At 36.7% G+C, this 21,686-nt stretch overlaps 1 long non-coding RNA gene across 2 annotated transcripts in view; it reads right to left on the bottom strand.

Moving 5' to 3' along the window:
- Positions 1 to 4,205: 4,205 nt before the first annotated feature.
- The window catches only part of LOC106032302 (uncharacterized), an 89,910-nt gene continuing 72,429 nt past the window's right edge, over positions 4,206 to 21,686 (bottom strand). Inside the window, exons 1-3 of one of the 2 annotated variants that reach the window (XR_001204765.3) lie at positions 6,101 to 7,788; positions 5,102 to 5,202; positions 4,206 to 4,569 (exon numbers count right to left, since the gene is read on the bottom strand). This is a non-coding gene — a long non-coding RNA (uncharacterized lncRNA). Of the gene's footprint in view, positions 4,570 to 5,101; positions 5,203 to 6,100; positions 7,789 to 21,686 lie in introns of those variants that run through there. The other variant, XR_010831161.1, reaches the window with a different exon arrangement.

Here is a 21,686-nt window from a genome sequence, read left to right on the forward strand (position 1 = left end):
ACAGTCATTATTGTAGGCTCAATTCTGTGTTGGTGTAAGGTAAATAACTGGGCTATTTAGCAACTTTTATTACCCATATCTGACATGTCACACATTAAAATACATATATTTGTAATTGTTTAGAAGAGCACAAAATAAGACAGTCCTTTATGTGGACATAACTCTTCCATCAAGTATAACATTTCATTTTTTTCCTGTTGTACCAGCTCAAGGACAACAAAACTTAAGCCCACAAACCTTACTCAAACAGCTGTGTTAATGTTCACCTTCGTGTTTCTCAGGCATATAAACACTGTACCTCAAAAACTCTCCCTGAAGGAACGAAGAACCAACATAAAAATAAGAACAAAAAATATCTCTATTTTTCCCCCAAACCTACTTTTATTGAATGTAATTCAAAAGATGTATTTTGCTGATAAGATGGAAACAAAGGCTGTTGGCGCATTGCACAATGACATGTTATGAATCTGAGCAGACCTAACAGATTTTCCTGAACAGAATACTGATGTCACAGCTGTACAACGCTCACTTTAGTTGTTTTCTAGCTGTTCTAGTCCCTCTAGAACTTTCACAAAAGTTCTATGTAATACATATTGCACATGATCCAATTTTCCCACAACAACATAAATCTAAGAAATTATTTCCAGTCGCCTACTAGCAATACTAACTGAATGTTGCCAAACTGAAGAAAACATTGCTAATTGAACAATAATTATTTTTAATTATATACTTTCCCAGGGTTATCTAACATGACTTGGTTGAAAGCAGATCATTCTGAAGGAATATGCATTTTGACTTAAAGTAACTGAGAACTTTTTTTTTTTTTTTTTTTTTTTTTAAGAACAAGATGACATTTTAGATAACCATCCTGGTTTCAGTTAGGACAGTTAATTTTCCTCCTAGTAGCTGGTAGGGTGCTATGTTTTGGATTAGGATGCGAAGAGCGCTGATAACATGCTGATGTTTTAATTGTTGCAGAGCAGTGCTTACACTAAGCCGAGGGCTTTTCAGCTTCTCGCTCTGTCCTGCCAGCGAGCAGGCTGAAGGTGCAGCAGGAGCTGGGAGGGGACAGAACCAGGACAGCTGACCCAAACTGGCCAAAGGGGTATTCCATACCATCTGATGTCATGCTAAACAATATATAGGGGTGGCTGGCCGGGGTGGGGGGCCTGCTGCTCGGGGATAGGCTGGGCATCGGTCAGCGGGTGGTGAGCAATTGCATTGTGCATCACTTCTTTCGTACACATTATTATTAGTAATATTATTATCATTATTATTAATATTATTATTGTTATTATTTTCCTGTCTTAATAAACTGTCTTTATCTCAACTCACAGGCTTCACTTTCCCGTTTCTCTCCCCCATCCCAGAGAGGGAGGGGGGAGGGTGAGCGAACGGCTGTGTGGTTTTTAGCTGCTGGCCAGGTTCAACCACAACAATAACATAAAAGGCTATGAGAGAGAGAGGGGGGGGAAAAAAAAAGTCTTTTAAATCCCATTAAATGTACTGAGGTCCAAGCAGTCAAAGATTCTGGTCTTTGCCTTTTGAATGAAGAAAAGGGGAAGAGGAAAAAAAAAAATCCTACCAAAATGCTTTTTTTTTCTTACCAAAAATTATGTTCATTACTTTTTGTACTTATTTTTGAGCCTAAAGTCTATATCACCTCATGTGACATGAAACTTCCTCAGTTTTTCTTCTTTGCAGTAAAAAACACAATTCAATCAAGATTTTTACTTACACTGTCAAGAAACATTTCTAATTTCTTCTGTGACTGATAACGTTTATCACACTTCTAGATACCAGTTCACTGAGAAACATGGATATACTCAAAACCTGCCTGGACACAATCCTGGGTGACCCGGTCTAGCTGGTCGTGCCTGAGTAGGGGAGTTAGACCAGATCATCTCAGAACATCCCTTTTTACCTCAACCATTCTGTGAAAAGTGCGGCAGAATAGCTTACTGTGTGCAGAATTTAGCAATTAGTTTACTAAGTTCTGTCATAAGTTTTGTGATCTGATGGACATATAAAAAAAAGAAAAATTAAACTTCCCATATCCCATTATCTTCACTCTCTATTAAAATGAAACCACAGACTTTTCCCAGCTTAAGTCTGTGCTAAAGAAAAATAGCACAAGCAAAACTAAAAGAATCTTTTTACTTTTACAATGCTTACCAACTCTCAGAAGACAGAGAACAAAATCTTGTAGCGTCAAAAGTTTGCAGTTCACTTGTTTCCGACTAATTGATATTATGTCACGAGAATCCAACTTGCAGTGTGGAATAATTAAAAGTGGAAAACGAAAATTAGTTGGCTCCTATTTAAAGCTCCCAGTGGGAAAGACACAGACAAGTCTGTACAATATAGTACCTTGCTAAGAAAGGTCAAACCTTTGGGCTGTATTCAGAGTGAGACACAATATGTCATCAACCTCAAAGGTGAACGGCCTTTGCTTCCATAGATTTAAGTGCTTGGATTGTGTTTCAGTGACCTAAAACAAAAGGAAGCCTTAATGGAGTTAAACTTTCCATTGATATAAATGAGGGTAATTGGGACTTCAGAAATAATCATTCTGCCCTTCTTATGACTGAAATTAGGATGATTAGAGAACTAAAGTCCACAACAGAAATAAAAGTATTCTCTCTTTCTTACTAGGGACAGACATTTTGGTAAGTATAGAAATGATACAGAGAAATCATTCCTAATCTTACCACCTTTTCTAAATGTCGCAATGCATATGATATCTAAAAGCAGTTTTGATTTATTGATTAGGAACATAAGGTCACACTGTCTCACAGGCTTTTGTAGAAAGAAGGAGTACCTGAGAAATACTGTTATACACAGGAGCTATTTGTCATGGAAGAAGTCTGCCTTCTTTGTTTTGTTTAATATAATCTAAAGGAGAAATGTATCATTTGAGTTTTTAAATAAGCCTCTGAAAATGATTGAAGGATGGATGCCTAGCTCCAGGGAGATTCCTTTGAAACCTGCTCTTAGATCTTTGAAGTATGTTAATTTATACTATCTATATGTAGATTAGTCACATTTAAGAGTGGTCACGTTATTAAGAGATTACAAAAGTATATAAAATCCCACTGAATAAAATCCATTTGGTGGATATTATAAAAATTTGGATGACATTTTGTTCCAAACAGCTTTAAAAAGTAGCTTTAACATGTCTCCCTATTTTATATATGTGGAAAATGTGAATGAACTGTGAACTTCACAGTGAATCAATTTTTAAGTGGAGTTGCTTAATAGAAAGCATTTAGTACATATATATATATAACTTTTCAAAAAAAAAGTGTATTAACATTTCTTGTTATCCTATAACTTGCTTAAAAACATGCATTCTCAAAACAAGTCACATTTTAACATTTCTCACAGCAATGGTTATACTTAATACACAATGAAACTTGTAAGGCATTTAAAGTGTTTTTCCATTTTATATCAAGTATTTCATACAGCTAAATTTATTATCAGTTTTGAAACAGCTTTTAGGAGACTCAGTTCATTTCCATTTAAATTTTTAACCTTCAATGTCCATTTTGGTCTTTCGAACCAGAGTCGTCTCAATGACTGGAGGACCAAAACAGAAGTGAGAGCAGATTGTGTAAGACTTCTTTTCTTCCAAGTGGTGAAAACAGGATAGGAATTATTATTGCAGCTGAGTAGGAAGTGATACTGCATTTTCACGTATTGTAATAATATGAAAATAATAAAATGTTTCTTTTTCAGTAAGCCAAAATCTAGATGAGTTGTACAATTTGAAGGTTATACCCAAATTCATGTCATCAGTGCTGAGTGGACCAGATTTGCGAGTCATAATGCAAGCCGCATATAAAAATGGTTATAAACAGGGAGACAGTTCTTGGATGGAACTGCATCCAGTATTAGAATGACTTCAATTAGGAGTCCACATATGTGCTAGGAGTCTAATTACTATTGCCATATGAGGATGGAACACCAGTAAACATTAGGTGCCAGTCTTGAATCCCACCCAAAATTCCTTACATCCCTTACTAGGTAACTAGGTAACAGCTGAGATTTCAGACCACACATTTATTTGAGCAGAAGACAATTATGTTAATTTTGTCAAGGAAAAATACAGACTTTAAGGGACAGAAAGGTAGAACAGCTTTGTTACCTCTCAGACTAACAAGCCAAGTACACTGCATACTTCCCCCCCCCCCCCCCCCCCCCGCCCCGGGATAATAAAGAAGGATAAAGAAGGCAGCTGATCTACATCACAAGTAAATATAGCACCTCTAGTGCAGAAGAGTCTGTATTTCACTAACTCCTTGATACTGTGCCATACAAAGCTATATTAAACACCTGCAGTACCCCCAATAAGCCATTGCACAAATGGAAGGAAGTACACAGCAGGTACAGTTGTAGAGAGTAGAACACACTGCTTTCTCCAAGGCTTTTCTTCAAGGTGTTCCGTCTGCTCAGCCTATATAATCTCCAGGGAAGGTCTGTGCGTTTAGGAAAGCACAGCATTAGCTCAAGCTTACTCCTGCAGAAATGACTGGAGACCATGCAGCCAACAGATCTTGAAAAGCCCTACTGACAAGAGAAGATGCAAATATTTTCATATAAGTAAACCTGAAATGTAACTACAGCAGTAGGTATGTGACAGAGTTGCTGAATTCAGCATAAATCAACACCTGCTAATTGCCAGGTCTCAAGCAGGTTTGCCAATCTGTGCTGTACAGCTAGACTGCTACCCAAAGTCAGTCTCAATATTTTAGGCTGGCATAATGATTTAAGACAAAGAGGAGGGGGCAGAAGGGACATAGAAGGATACAGACATGGCTTTAGTTTTAGACTACTTGGTGAGTCTGAGCCATAAAAAACACACAAAAATAATATATAAATAAAATTATATTATTCTATCCTTATTTTGTTAATTATTTTTTCTTTTTGTGCTGTGAATCATGCTGTAAAACAATGGGCCCCCTTGGTTTCTTGTATATTTGTCAGAAGCACTCAAATTGTGTATAACATATGAGTACGTTAGAATATCGCAATCAGAATGACAGGGTGGCATGGGCTGCGTACCCACTCTGTCATCTTCCTTGCACAAAAGGATGCTTACCCCTGCTACCTCAGACGCTGGTTTGTACAGGTGGGGAGGAAGATAAATTTTCTAAGCTGGTGGACCTCTTCCAAAAGATTCTCCACAGCCGAGACACAGGCCTGTAGGGAAGAGGAGAGACTTCCTTCGTACTGCCAGGGTTGTATAGCCAATTCATCCACTGCAGGTTCCTCATGGTCTTTCCAGGGGAGGTGCCCCGTTCCAGATGCCTGCCCATATCCTCCCACTCTCCCTGCCAATCCTAACTATCCTGCCTCAGGACAGATCTCTGGATGACACTCTTAAGTATTTGTTTAACCTTAGACAAAACCTGAAGTGTATTCAGGAGACATAACGATAAGAACATGCTGATCTCAACATCCCAAGGATAGTCAAAGTTTTGGAAAGCTCCCATAACACTCCTGGAGGAGAAGAAAGGGAGAGTGAACAAGCGGGAAAAAAACACCTTCCCCTGACCCTACCTCAGAAACGATTAACTGTTACATCTTTGATGCTTTTTCTTCAGGGAGCCAATCTAAGGAGTGGTCATGGGGAAATGTCCAACAATAGCTTCTTTCTTTAAAGTTATCTCCTTGAAGCTATAACTGCTGGTAATCTAAAGGCTTTTGACTTGCATATTGTGAAAACAGCATTGCTTTTATTAACAGCACATTCTCACAATTTCCACTTAGTGAAAGTCACGATCATGCCACCAGTATCTATCCAAATCTGTTCCTACTTACCGCAAGATATCATTTGAGTTCACATTAAGGCACCTTTTTCACACAGTCTGTTGTTCAGTCTTAACAAATACTTAGGAACATTCTTCAAAGTCAAGCTTACCTGTAAGCACTTGAGCTCCTGAGTGTTTTTTTTTCCTTTTTATTATTATTATTTTATTTCTAAGGGCTGGAAAGGGAGCTTAGAATCCACCTAAGTAATTTCACTGAAAACAGACAAGGTGAAGGAAGTACTCAAGCTCTTCAACATTAAACAACTGTAGAACCCAGGAACACTTACCCGCCAGCTTCTGAACTTGAGTCACTTCCAAGCTACTTCACAGTGAAGTCATACCACCAGGGTTTTACTGTATGGAGAAGGCACCACCAACGTAGCTAGCTCATAGAGTCACTAAAACTATTTCACAGAAATGGTAGAAAACATGAAGAAAAAGCAGCCTCCTGGGGAACACTGTCCCTTTCACCATGGTAGAAAAGCACCCTACGTAACCTGAACCTCAAACTCCCCTGGGCAAACAATTCCCCACACGTCCTCATGCTTCCTATATAGCAAAGGTCAAATGATCCACACCTGGCAGATTTCACTTAACAAGGGTGGAGCCAAGAGACCTTGTGGAATAGGCTCATCTACCTGGCTTCAGTCTTTTAAGGTCAATTGCTCCTTATCACTAATAGAAATAACCCAACAAGGGGCTTAGTGGTTAGAGTTGACCTAATGAATTAACTACAAAAGGTGCACAAGGGTCATATTTCTGTTAGTCATTCTGTGAGGAAAATTAGTACAGAGCCTGTTAAAATAAATAAATAAAGAAAGAAATAATGAAAGAAATAAAAGAAAAAAGAAAATGGCCTTAAAGGCAAAATTGCTATCATAGATTTTCATCTGTCTAGTTAGGACAGATAAAGAATATAGCAATCAGAATTACTTTTCTTGACATTAATGTTATTTAAATTTGCTTTTCTGAGATCTCTTCTTTATGTAGGACTTTTCGAAATCTAGCCCTGTGACCTCTGACTAAACTATTTACTTTGGCTGTGTATAAACTATCACATATAAATGCCAGGATCTGGATCCTCACTCACTATTCAGGTCAAGGACTGGGCTGAAGGTTTGGGCTTTAATTTGGTTACATGCCTACATTGATGTTTCCTGGCAGGTCGTGGGAAGAAGATTGGCTGGCCTGGGGGTGCTTATGTACACATGGCTTTTAGGCTGCAGCCAAAGTGTTCCTCTAGATCTGGAAGTCTGAAGAGAGTTGCAGTCTCCAAGCTCAGATACAACCACATGAGTCTGGCGCAACTGATTTTTGTGTTCCTTGCACTAGCTGCTTCTTCACCTCCTCTTCAGAGGCAAGGACATGCGTCTCTTTCGTGCTCCTTCGTTAGTAAACAAACCAGGATAGATTAAAGCCTCTTTCTTCAAGTCAGTAAGATACTGGGCTACAAAGATTGTGAAGGGCCTAGAGGGGAAGACGTATGAGGAGCGGCTGAGGTCACTGGGCCTGTTCAGTCTGGAAAAGAGGAGGCTGAGGGGAGACCTCATCATGGTCTACAGCTTCCTCACAAGGGGGAGTGGAGGGGCAGGCGCCATCTATTCTCTTTAGTCACCAGTGATAGGGCCCGTGGGAATGGTGTCAAGCTGAGGCAGGGGAGGTTTAGGCTAGACATCAGGAAGAGGTTCTTCACCGAGAGGGTGGTCGCACACTGGAACAGGCTCCCCAGGGAAGTAGTCACTGCACCAAGCCTGTCTGAATTTAAGAAGCATTTGGACTGTGCACTTAGTCACATGGTCTAAAATTCTGGGTAGACCTGTGTGGTGCCAGGAGTTGGACTTGATGATCCTTATGGGTCTCTTCCAGCTCAGGATATTCTATGATTCTATAATTTTGAAGAAGTTCTACTGTTGTCCTGAAACCAGAACTTTTCTGCAGTTCACCTCCCTCAGAGAATATGAAACACGATGGATGACAAGGGGATGAAGTGCCAAACCATTGGTAGTTATTATGAGAGTTAATATATAGAAATAACTGTATTTTTAGCACTAATTTATATTATTGTGTGAATACATCTCTAACTCAAAGACTTAGTAATTGATTTCTTCCTATCTCCATATTTGCTCGTTGAAAAGGACTTAGAAAAAAAAATATCTAAGAAATGCCACACATCCCATGAGCCTAGAGAAAACATCAGATGAATAAAAATATCTTCACATATCTGTCCATGCAATTAAATTAGATCTGAGCTTCAACTGGCTTCATCAAGGATGGAATTGGGCAACGGGGACACTCTGGTTCAATACTTCCAATTCTATGAATCCTTTTTTTGAAATAAATCTTATCTCATCCTTACCAAAAACCTAGAGACAATACAGTACTGACCTAAGAACCATCAGCCAAAACAAACATCTAAAAACTGTTTGAGAAACTTTGGTGCTTTGGATATTTAAGGCAGTGAAACAATGTTTTATCTTACACTTACATATAGTACACCTTCAGAAAGTAATGGTGCTTTCACAGAGTCTGGCTAACACCACAATCGCCAAGTTAAATGAATAGTGCTGGCAGTTCCTATTTTGTCATACAAGCAGAATAAGGATTACAGAAGTTATTGAAGATGGAAATGTTATATAAGATTTACAGCTGCATATCAGGAAACACAGGCTATACTTTCAAAAGTATGGTTTTCTTCAACTTTTGCCTTAAAGCTGTGATTTGACACAATAATTCTAAATAATAGAAACAACAGCAAAGAAGTACAGATGGTAGTATGTAGGGAGCAGCATAACAAGGAGTCAGCTTTAGAAAAAACCCTATAAAGTAAAGGGGATTGATGATAACTCGTATATGATAAGGAAAGGGAAGACAAATAACAGTTTCTCCATCAGTACAGTACATGTGAATAATATATACATATATTAGACCTAATCCCATTTCTATATATCATACATCTGAGGCAATCTAAGTAAAACTGCCAAGAACAAGAGGAGAATGAATGTGCACTGCAACTACTGCAAGTAGAATCTACTGTTTAACAAAATAAATAAATAAAGGAGAGAGAAAGAGAGAAGTGAAAAAATGCAGCTTCAACTGAAAAGATGGAAATAAATAATAAAAAATAATAATATGCCTGCCCTCCATTTTTGCTTGCTGAACAAAAAGTCACAAGCCTGCTGGGCAACTGCAAAAAGGATGCGCTTAAGGATTCGTGAAATATATCAACACCTAAATAAATTAAAATGAGATGGCAGTTACTCCACTTGAAGACCATGAATGAGATGGAAGTACTAAGACTCACAGAAACAAGCTATGCCAGATAGAAAGAACAAAAGAGGCATCTTAGGGGAGGAGGGCTCATTAAAAAAAGTGACTAAAGTATGATGAGATGTGATGGATCTTGATGTGGGCAAATGGAAACCATATCAATGTGAGATACATGAAAGCAAGTTCATACAGAAACCGAAATTGTACATAAAAACTGTTCTGCCTCAAAGCAGAAGAATAAATGGGGTGTAGAAAGAGGTTTTATGTAAGATGTCATTTAAATAACTAGAATAAAGGAAATAGAAGTCGTATGGAGGGAAAAAAAGCCAGTACATTGTAGTTCCAAGAAGTGAAGGACACAAGAGTATATAAATTTCTACTCATCTCTGTAGACAGACTCTTAGGCTTGAGTTCTAAATCAGTAGAGGATAATCAGATTCGTCACTAGAAATTGGAGATAATGAGACATTTTCCACATTTCCTTCAGTTGAAACAGAACAAGAGGCATTCCGATTCCTGCAGATAGTAATGAAGATCTATTGAGCTGGAGATAAAACAGAAATGAATGTAATTTCAGGCTTACAGTTAAAGTACCTCCATCGTAAGTGAAAGACACGTTATAGTCCCTACCATAAGCACATTTTTGACCTTTTAAACAAATAGTTATTTTCTACAAAATGAACAAGAAATCCTGCAGGAGAGAGTTAACAGCTGCAACTATTCCACCATTAAAAACATACCAGGTAAAGTAGCTCTTGACTGTTTTTCTACACTGGACTCCTAAGGTCTGGGGAAGAGACCATATAAATGTGAAGCATTAATTTAATTTTGATGCTTAGAAGACTCAGACCACAAATCCACAAAGAAAAAAAATATTAAAATTATTAAATAAATTAAATTTATTAAAATAGTTGTAAAGTTTTACTGGTGGCTGAGCATCTTCTCAGTACAGATGATATGTGTAACAATCATTCTCTGCACCTGATGAAACCTAGCCCATCAGGAAGGAAGGGTGGATATAACATTATTAGCAGTTGTTTCATTCTTTTGAACAAAAAGGCAGAATATAAAAGCTTTTGAAAAGCTATTTAACTTCCCTGAAAAGCCAAACTGATAAATCAAGTTTACCAGCAACCTAGTCACTGTAGTGTTTTGGAATTTAATAGTGAGAAAATAGTTCTTTAAGAAAAAAAATTTAAAAAAATGTAATCTATTCATTTGTCCTTATTACTTCCCTTTAACTCTCCACTACATACACCTATCTGCTGTCTTCAGCTAAGAGCTTTCAGAGAAAGGACCATGACTTTGTCCTAAGATCCAGAGCACTCAGAACAATACACAGTTGTTCTGTGTGCTTCCCATGATACTCGATACTGTAATGCAAAGAGCTGTTATTAAAAACTAAAAAAAAAAAAAAAGAAAAGCTAATCCCCACAGAAATATTGAGCATATTTTATTAGTAGAACGCAGAATGAGTCACAGATTAAATAAAACATCAATTTCAATCATTTTCATATTTACTGTAATACTATTTTAATATATAAACTGATTTTCTTCTTCCTTATTCAACCTAATTTCAAATATAATGCTTTTCAATGTATTTTCTCTGTAACACAAATTAATCAATGATTTGTTTATTTTACAACACAGTACTTTTTATTTAAATTCCTAGCAGTTTTCTCAGTGTGAAAAACATTTCTGTCATTTTTGAAGAAAGACTTGTATGCTTCAAAGTGTGACTGCCTCTGTCCTCAACTACGGGGAATCTTGCTGACAATGGATGGCTTTTGACCCAGGGACACACTTCCACTTTGCAATGAGAGTCATTTAAAATGCTGCTTCTGCTCTACAGTGTTCCTAATTCCCTGAAGAAGGTCACTAAGTGCAAAAAGCTGGATTGAGCAGTTTGTATGTGGCTAAAAGATAAATGCATTTTGAATTGCATACGAATAAAAGTCTTCTCTTGGAGACTTTTTTGAGCTGGAAGGCTGAATCCAATTATGTTTTTACACTGCCAAAAGATAAACATGCTTTGAACTCCGTCTAAATTTAAGAAAATAAATTTATTTTTCTTATAGTCCTGTGTTTTTCAGTGGGTAGCACCTCATTTCCTTAAGAACTTCCAGTTCTGAGAATCAAAATGTAAAAAAGAATGCTCTGTATATCAATAATACTGTTGGGAGCACAGCTGAAGCACTATATAATTTCTGTCAAGTGTTTTTATATTTTTTTATTCTTCATCTACTAAATGTTTCTTGTCTTATGAAAAATCCTTCCCCTTCTTCCTCTCCATTCCTGCTTCCCTGGTCTTTCCTCTCTCTCTTATTTATTTCATTATCATGGAGCCATGAATCTTCTGCAAAAAGAAAAACACTTCCTAATGAAAGAAAAATCTCCCTCTTATTCTAACATACAACACAAGCAATTTCCATAGTGACACAGACCTATCATTGTTCTGTCCTTGTTACCAAGAGCCATATCCTGTCTGCAACAGCAAAAAAGCATATGATAAAGTCAACATCAGAGAGGGATATTAACAACTGAATACTTAGCATTAAATTAGCTGATTCATTTCACCGGAGCTTTCCTCCAGCCTTCCCTTTCCTTTCCTGCCCATTTGTTTGCCCACTTCATCAGTGGTGTTGTTCTGACCCAACTATGATTGGGTAAGATTTGTGAGGATGCATTTTCTTCTTGTTTTTAAAGAAAATATTGACCTTCCTTCACTTTTTAATTCCGAAGGTCTTTAGCATCAAAGTTGGAAAGAGCAGAAGAAAGCTATAAAGATCTGTAGAGAAAAGCACCTGTTTGGGTTACTGTTTAGATAAACTATCTAGTATGAAAAACAAATATCAGAGAACATGATATACACACTTGGCAAGTTTTGTGAATTCTTTTTAACTCTTACTTATTCTCAGACAACGCAAGGGAAACTATGCAAGAATCCTGCATGCCACAAATTGCTTCAGGCAGCTTAAATCCAAAACATCATGTTGAGCTCAATTTCAGTACTGTGACAGGTACATCCTATCTTATCCTGGAATCATAGTCATCTTTTTTTGTATCTTTAAAGTTGGTGACTCACATATCTTATGCAATCGAACATCTGCTTTCCAGCGCCTTATCAAATCTGTTCAGAGGCAAAAGTAATTTATAATGCTTTTCATTTCATATTACAAGCTCAAAAGGTTACATGTAAGTTTAAGACCACAACATAAAATTTTTGTTGGCTTAATGACAAATACCTTTCCCTTCTCTAAGGCTTTCTGTTAAACAGAAACCTCAGAACTATGCCAACATAGACCAGATTCTAACAGAAACACTATTCTGTGTTGAATCATGAATTGTGTAATTTGCTCAAGGAATTATCAGTGCTCTGTGACTTTTTAATGTATAAAGATGTATCTACATATATATATATATATATTTTTCCCCTGTGGCTGAAAAGTAAAGTGCTCTCTCTGCTCCTCTGTTACCTGCTAAGCACTTGACAGTTGAGATCGGTGATTCCACAACTCATTACCTGTTATTGCAACCTACCTCTGATCTATTACAGACGCAGTGTCTATAATTTTGCAAAGCACCCTACCTATCTACAACAGTTCCTCTTGTAAAGCAAATCAATCATTCACATTCTCCTCATTTATTATCAGCAACTTTGGCTGACAGAAGCCGCAGCTGAGCATCTCTCCTAGAAGTCCCATATACTTCACTCTATAGTATTGTCTAAAGACGCATTTTTTCAACCTACTTTATGTTTGCGGAATGCATTTATTAAAAGCCCTGAGCATTTATAAATGTGTATTAAAGTATCATTATAATATTGGTTGTAGTGGTTTTGTGTTACAATTGCAAAATTTGCTTGAGCAGATGTAGGATCTCCAAGCTTACAAAATCAAAATTAACACTTGATGCTCAATCTTTTAGTATTAAACCTAAACACCTGCTTTTCTCAGACTATCCAACAACACACAGATAGATTGTTTATTTCTTACCTATTGACCTTCCCTACTGCAATGCACGTACAAAATCCATACAAACTTTAAAAGGAAAAGACACATAAAAGATTACTTCCATTAGGGAAGGTTAAAAAATCTACCAAACAACAACAAAACCAATGACTGAATCATTTTGGAACAGGGAGAACTTCCATTGTGTTTCCATCAAAGCTTTTTAACTTCTGTATTTAATCTTTCACAACTAATTCTTTTCTACCTGGGCAATGTAGCATTTAAAGTTTCAAGGGGGAAGACGAACAAACAATCCATTCTAGTATTTTTTTCAAAACATATGATTTAATAAGGGAAGATTTATTTGTATGCTCTCCTTGAATTACATAATCTTTGAGGACAGTGCATGCATAATGAAGTTAGCTGAGTATAGCTTCTAAAACATTAAAACATTCGACCAGCTTCTACAATCTCTTGAAAGGTCTTTCTCTTCTTTCTAAAGCAACAGTAGTTATCACCATAGGACTAGGAAAACTGTGGAATACAAGGTATAAGCAGAGGCATGGATAGACAGTGCAGGAGATTGAGGATCTATCTAAATTGTCCATAGGGACCCAAGGGGATCAGTAGCAAAACTCAATAAATTTATCAGTAGCTGTCTTAAAGCTGTGTGCTATGGCAAGAGAAAATAAATACTACTAACCCTACTTTTTCTTTTCGGAGGTGGGATTATATTTGTATTATTTTTGTTCTAAAATAATAAGTATACAATTGTATAAGCACACACATACATATTTTAGTCCCAAGAATCATTCTGCTTACAGCACAAATAATAACTGATATCGGGACTAGTAAATTAGAACTCCCGAAGAAAAAAAAAAAAAACAAGCAAACAAACAAAAAAAAACCATAAAACAGAACTCTCCATTCAGAAATACTAAAAAGATCACAATCACAGCCTGTATTAAATTTATGATCATATACTACAAGCACATTTCCTTCTTCAGATTTCTTTTTCCACACAAATGGTCAGCAATCCTCTACAGGATATAATAAGTTCAAAGTTCTAAGAGGATACACTACCTCCTGCTTCCAGAAATGAGTTCGTTTGCTTATAGGTGTAGTAGGGAAAGTGACAAAGACTAGCTATATCCTTTTCTGGGTTCACAGGATGACAGCAAGGGAAGAAATCAGGACAAATAATCCTTTCAGTTTTCCCCCTGAAATCCTTTTACAGGCATGGACTAGCTTTTAGGCACATGAGTGCATGGAGCATTTCTTCAGCTTAATAAATTTTTCCAACAGACTCAGTAGCTGGCAAAAAAAAAAAAAATCTAGCAGAAAATGAATGTATACAAACAGGATAAAACCTCTCCTGCAAATACAGAAGATAGGTCTTCAGCAACACTGATATAAAACCCAACTTTAGAAAGAGATGTGTATTGGAATGAGCCAGCACAAACAAAGAAACAAAAGATTTAATTTCATTTTTCTAATTACTCTAAATATGACATACTCTCTGCTTAAGAGTAGGAAGGCTCTTCAGGGGGATCTGGATAGGCTGGATGCATTTAGGCTGGGGGTATTTGTTGATAGTCTGAAGACAGGCTACGTGATTTGGGGTTGTTCAGCCTGGAAAAGAGAAGGCTCAAGGGAGACCCCATCGCAGTCTTCCAGTACCTACAGGGGGCCTACAAGAAAGCAGAAGAGGGACTCCTTGTAAGGGAGCATAGTGAAACAAAGAGTAACATTTCGAAATTATAAAAGGCTAGATTACAATTAGATATTAAGAAATTCTTTACTATGAGGGTGGTGAGGCACTGGAACAGGCTGCCCAGAGAAGCTGTGGACACCCCATCCCTGAAAGTGTTCAAGGCCAAGCTGGATGGGGCTTTGGGCAACCTGGTGTAGTGAAGAGTGTCCCTGCCCATGGTAGATGGAGTAGAAACAGATTATCTTTAAAGTATCTTGTAATCCAAGCCATTCTATGATTCAATACAGAATGTCTCCATCCCCCTTGAATCTGGTAGTGGAAGAGTTCTAACTCTCGTTTTCCTCACATGCACTGAACATAACGTTTCCCTTTGTAAAGAAAAGAGTAGATAAGGTAAAGGGTGTGTTAAGAACTCTGAGCCCCAAAATGTTTGTTCACAACTGCTATGGGTTACAGCTCACTGATCAGTATGCAGTTTTAATTTCAAAAACACTAACAAGCTGTGAAATGTTTGCAACTGTGATTAAAGGCAGAAATGACACAGTACACCCATGAGAAAGAAATTAATGTTTGACACCCCAAGGGGCTATTGAAATTTTTTTCTTCTTCCTTCAAGGCATTTGTAAAATCACTCAAAAGTGTGATTTTTTTTTTCCCCTCCCCTAAATAGCAAGTTGCTGTTAATTCTGTCCTAGTTCAGACTAATGTCAAAACAATCCAAGTTTTGTCCATAAAGTTCAGAATAAAAGCTGCATCAGACAGTACATAAGCAAGTCAACATAGGGTAAGAAAAATAAATATTTAAAAAAATATATTAAAGCAAAGAATTAGAAAACTTTAAGTCATGCTGACTTTAAGACACCTGCTTACTGCATGTTAATAACAGTTTCTGAGGGAAAGGGAAAAGATGTTTTACTCTATTATTTCCTTTATTATTATTATTTTTTTTTTTTTTTTTAAAATACTGATGAACATTCCATGCTTTATGGCTTGTTTTCCCCAGGTAAAACTCCAAGTGTTTCCTCTAAAATCCAAAGAGATTCAGATTCATGAAGACTGACCAAATATTGGGACAACTTCCACTCATAAAATTTAATGACCTGAACTCAGATGTTAATGGAAAATATTCATCCAGACACATTCTCCAGTCCTACTGAACTGCTTGGTTTTGTGATCTTGCTGTAAATAGGAGTGCTTTGAAAACTAAGTTCAGTTGTCTTCTGAATACATAAATTTATCCACAAGAACGGTTACATTTGTGAAATAAACCAAAGTTTCCTTTTCTTTCCTCTGCAGCAGCCTGTCAGTTTATGAACCAAGCAGCATAAACTGCATAGCATACATAAGGTTTTCAAGAGAAGTGGAGATTTCACAGGAGTGTGGAGAAGGTGTTTAGCTCAGGTGTTTAGGTCAGCCTCATGCATGCAGCTGGAAAAAATATGCAAAAATGAGATGAAAAGTGCAAAAATGTAGGAAAGCTTTAATCCAAAACACTTGCACACACCCTCAGTAAAGTCAGAATATCGAAGACAGAGTGCTGCTACTGTAGTCAGTAGACTGGAAGAGCAACTTGATGATCGAAACAGTGACTGAGTCTAGTTTCCATTTAAGACAGGCAATCATCATTTTTGAAGCTGACTGAAGTTTAATGCCTTGCATTTTCTTCCTGATACGCACTTCCTCACATAAACCAACGGAAGGCCTCTCAAGGCTTTCCCAATGCATATATGTATGTACTGTTCAGAATTAATTTGATGTAACATATTACTCTATGGTAAGTCATGACTATCAGTTAAAAGTCCAAACTTTTAGAAAAGACAAGTAGTTCTGAGTTGCTAAAAAGGATTTTCACAACAAGGGCTTTTCAGACTCAGGAGCCAAGTTACTTTAACAGTCTGTATTGAATTACACTTGTTGAGGCTTGTGACTAACGTTTCAAACAAAAATGAGCACTTAGCTGTGCTCATCTTCATTAAGGACGGACCTCACAAAGTAGCTGAGGTAGTCCAGCACTGTATTAAGATGCTGTCCTAAGCAGGCAGCATCTTCAGGACAGCTGTTACAGAGGCATCACTGCTTGCTGCTCACAGCAGGACTCATACTCTTCATGCCTCAGAAATGGTCCTAGTTGCAAACCCTGCTACAAATCAACTGATCGCTGTTTGCACTGCAGCAGGCATATAATCTTGCAAACGAGAATGGGATGCTAGTTTTCAAGCGCTGTTTATGGGTCTTTTTGCACTAGATGGGGATCATACATCATTCACAATGTCACTCAGATTCTGTTAAAAACATAAATTAGTATTTGTCCCTAAAACAAAAGAAGGAAATCTATTTTATTAGTCCCCTGGTGAATGTAAACAAATTATGCAACATCACACTTCCACCTAGTAGAAAATAATAAATTATGTATGTAGTAAGGGGAAATAAAAGTGGAAGTATCAAAGAAGGACAGAATATATCATAAGAATGCTGTTCACTCAACAGGATACAAGGCGCTATGACTTTTTCTACTCTGAACCTGCTTGCTCTGGAGATCATCTTAGCCTCAGAACAATTCTTTTCTCTTGACATACTATCCTACAGCAGATGTGTTGTGTTTCTTTTATTTTTGTCCATCCACATAACCAGCAAGGAAATCCTAAATGCCACTGTACAGGTACCTGTATTGTTGAGACTCAATAGGCAATTACCTCATAAAAAATGCCAGCATAAAAGACTATTAAAACTAAAGCATAAGTGTACTGTATTACTGGATAGTTAGAGTTTATGATTATCTTATGTACGAGTTAGGAATATCAGGATTCCAGTCCCTCCCCCCTCACCCCCCCAAAAAAAAAAAAAAAAGGATATTGCAAAATTTTGGCTAAGTCAAAGCTGTACAATTATTATTATTTATTTTATTTTAATTTTCCTTTCGGTTTTGCCTAGAACTGTTTGAATCAAGCCTGATTTTTGACAGGGCACAAAGAAACCTCATTCTTCACTTTCTTGAGAGGAAGGATCATACATGATGCCTCTATCTCTTGCAATTCTGGTATGATCTGCTTATGCACATTCAAAGCTGTTTCCTCATGTTCCAGCAATATTTGCTAGCAGTACCACTCACTCTAACAGAGATGTAAATGTAAGCTGGGAGTTCTGCGGCAGCTTACTGCTGCGGTTAATTTCAACAGGACTGCCACAGCAAATGACAGGCCATAAATTAAATCTGATGACATTTCTGCCTCTAAAGTCTTGGCTCGTACATATTGCTGCGGCTGCTTGGATCTTCATAGACTCATCTATCTCTTGCAGAACATTTCTAAACACTCTAAGCTAAATTCTATCTTACTATTAATCAAGGTATGAGAAAGCAAAAATATCACATTCACCGTTTCCTCTTGGATACTCTTCTGTAACACAAAGGCAGAAGGAAGGCTGCTAATCATGCTAAAGCACTGTTTAACAGGGTGCTTTGGCTAACACAGGCAACATATCATTTTGTCCTAATGATAAGTTACAATTTGCAAGAAAGAAGGGTACAGGAGGTTTTCAGGGCTCTGCAATTAGGACAATAAGGTCTTAGAACAAAAGGTAATTTTTTATTTAATTTTTTTCAAAATTACCTTTGTATATACGTTTGGTAGTTTTATTCACAGAAGAACATCCAGTTACCCTTTTCTATAGATCACACTGTTTCTTATCTGGAGTTTCAAAAATCAAAACACTGAATGCAAGAGACTGTTAGCCTTTACTTTGCTGATTTAGACCTTATTTCACCAGAAGGGTTAAGGTATTATGAACTTTTGTTCACCCTTGCATCCCTATAAGATGGACAGGGAAGATGAAGAAATCTTGAAAGGAGAGAACTCCTAATCTTGTACTGTAAAACATCAACTGCTTACCAAGCTGAACTAAGGCTTAGTTAGCTTACTACATTATTTAGATTCCTGCTTGCTTTATAGCTAACTTGCAAAAAATAGAAGATAGCACAAAAATCATTTTTCAATAAGTATTTCCAGAATGAACCATGTTTGCACTAGGATAAAAACTCGTAGCTTTAAACACACAAAAACAAACAGTCCAAACAGAACTAATATCAGATCTGATATTGGAAGAGGCTCCTGTGGGTTGTTTGCTCTCATTTTGACAAGTAATAATGGAGTAAGGATCCATTCAGCCTTACTACCCTTTTTGTACTACAGAGAAATAGCATGATTCTACTTCTGTATAAAATCTGAGTTAGGTTAGAAAACTTTAGTCAAAATATCCTATATTCTCACTTTTATTTACTTTTAAACGCTGTTGTGTTTTGAGGTAGCTTAAATCAACAAATATTGACTGTCAGTGTCCAAAATGTATTTATATTTAGTGCATTTGATCTTCATCTAGCTGCCTGAACTTCTTGTACATTCAAAATTTTTGTTAGAGGTAAAAAAAAAAAAATTCAATTTACTTTTAGTTTCTCTACATATAGAGAAGTCATAGGCAAGAAAGATTACAGAAATATCCGAAGATTTGTTACAAAATTAAAACAAAAAAAACTTTATAGCAATAACTATCATTTGTCATACAGTTATGCATGCTCCAATAAACTTAAACTTTTTCATCTCTCACATAAGCTCAATTTAACTGTTTAAATGTAAAAATAATAATAATTTTTAAAAAGTGTTTACAGCACATAGAAAGTAAAGCCTTATTCCAAAAAGCATTGAAGAGAACTACCAATATCAGTTTAAGTCTAAGTAATGTGGTAATGTAATCATAGAAAAATGGATTGATAAAAGAAAAAAATCCTTATGTGCAGTGTCTCAGTTGCTGGAATTGGTTCATTTATGCACAAGTACTTCACAGATGCTTGAGGAAGTCAGTTGATGTCAAAGGAAGTTCTTCAATTACAATAAATTACCACAGACAGGTAACAAAGGCAGAATATTTTGTATGGATGTAGTAAGTGACGGGACATCAACTGTTATAAACAATGATGCAAACAAATTTAGTATAGCTACTTTCAGAAGCTAACAAGTCTCATGTTCCTTTTTAAATAACTCAGCTAATGAAAGCAGGTTATCATGGACACTGAAGGTTTTCAGGCTGCATGCTTGAAATATCCAGTGTTCCAAAGGACTACTTGTGGTCACATTGGAACATATGAAAGCCTGATTTTCACTCACAAATACCCCAGAGGACTAGATTGTATTCATCATCAATGGTATCAAGGAAGTATTTCTACATGCTCTTACTAGCTAGAGTAGATCTCAACCTCTAGAACAAACAGAATACAGAAGCCTAGGGTCTTCACATCATACTCATTTCATACTGATTATCAGAAAATATGATCTATGATGGTATGCAAATGCTGTCAGGCATATATACATGAAGACATACAAAGTGGTCCAGAAACCCAGGGTGATGAGGGGGAAAAAATCGTAAGACATTTGTGACTGTGTGAAACTTGGAAACTCCTGATTCACTCAACTGTTATAAGCTTCCATAAGTAAACCCAATCTACACAGCATGACAAGAACACACAGATACTTGTAAACAGATCCTGCCAAAACAGCTTCTATAAACAGCTTCATGAAAATAAATTAAAAACTGTAAGACAGTTCTATATTTTCAGTATAAGAGAGAAAATATCTTCATTAAATCCTTTCCTGAATTTGATGACACCTCTTTAGACTGATTTTCTTAAGAATTTGACATGAAAAGGAAGCCTCTGGATACTAAATTTCTTAATTTTTAAAGTTACCTCATTTATTTTATTTTTTTCTGAAACACGGTAACATTATGATTATATGTGGCCAAGAAAGTTTATATGTATTCTTAAGTCTTAAGAAAATGCAGTTGAAGTCTGTACTAGTCAAAATATATACTTTGCAAGTGTTTTGAGGGATTGATAAAACTTTCAAAAATTATTTAAGCTGTATTTGGAGCAAGTTGTACAGGGTTTAGCATAGGTTCGTGGACGCTCTTTTGAGGCCTGCTACCAACATTCATTCACTTTTCAAGTATATATTCGTAATTGCTTAAACACCATAAATTCAGTCTGTTCTTACAGTTAAGAATAGAGAGCTGCTGGCTTACCATGACAGCCAAAGTCATTTATGTGAGAACAATATCTGACAGATTAGGCTGAGGTTCTGTACTGTTAACTCTGTAACAGCAATATGCCACATACCACTTCTGCAAATTCTTTCTTGGTCAAAGGGCATCAGCAATCTCCCTCACAATGGTGTAATGCCTCTCACTCCAAATGTTCCTACATACCCATGTTACCACTATTCATTATAAAATAGAAAGAATGGGATTGGTTTTGCCCCCAAGTACTTCTGAATTTTTCTCATCAAAACATACAACTTTTATTTATCTCAAAAGCCAATTTTATCTTCTGGACAAACATTAAACTTTACTGGTTTCCACTATGAGACAAAACCAAAATAAGTTGTAGTTCTTTGGAATTTTGTTTGTTATACTAATTGCAACTATCTTTGCCATTAGTCCATTTTAGTCCATTAGTGCATTAGTCCATGCAAAAAACTAAGTTTAACAGAATGAAAGAAAATTTCTCTTTTGTTCAAGTCTCTCTTTCTACATAAGCTCAACCACCCAACAGAATTCTGCCCTCCAGGTTATCAGATCTGACACCTGATATCTTTTTTTTTTCAGCAGTCATTCCTAATCATAACCTAAGGAACAGCTACATCCTGGAGCTATTTGGAATCTTATAATCATATTAAAACTTTTTTGAGGGGATTCTGACCGTAATCCAGTACAGGCTTCTTCTGCAAGTGGGGACTGCCTCACAGGTAGACCAGGTTTCTTAGAACCTCACACAGAGTCTTGAAACCCTTCATAGCATCTCTGAGTAACTTGTCCAACAGGACAAGTTCACAGGAAATATTTTTTTTTCCTTACACCCTTACATTTTATTGCAGATTGTGACTGTCACCTTCATTT

This window comes from Anser cygnoides, chromosome 4, assembly GCF_040182565.1.
Source record: "Anser cygnoides isolate HZ-2024a breed goose chromosome 4, Taihu_goose_T2T_genome, whole genome shotgun sequence".
Classification (NCBI taxonomy): domain Eukaryota; kingdom Metazoa; phylum Chordata; class Aves; order Anseriformes; family Anatidae; genus Anser; species Anser cygnoides.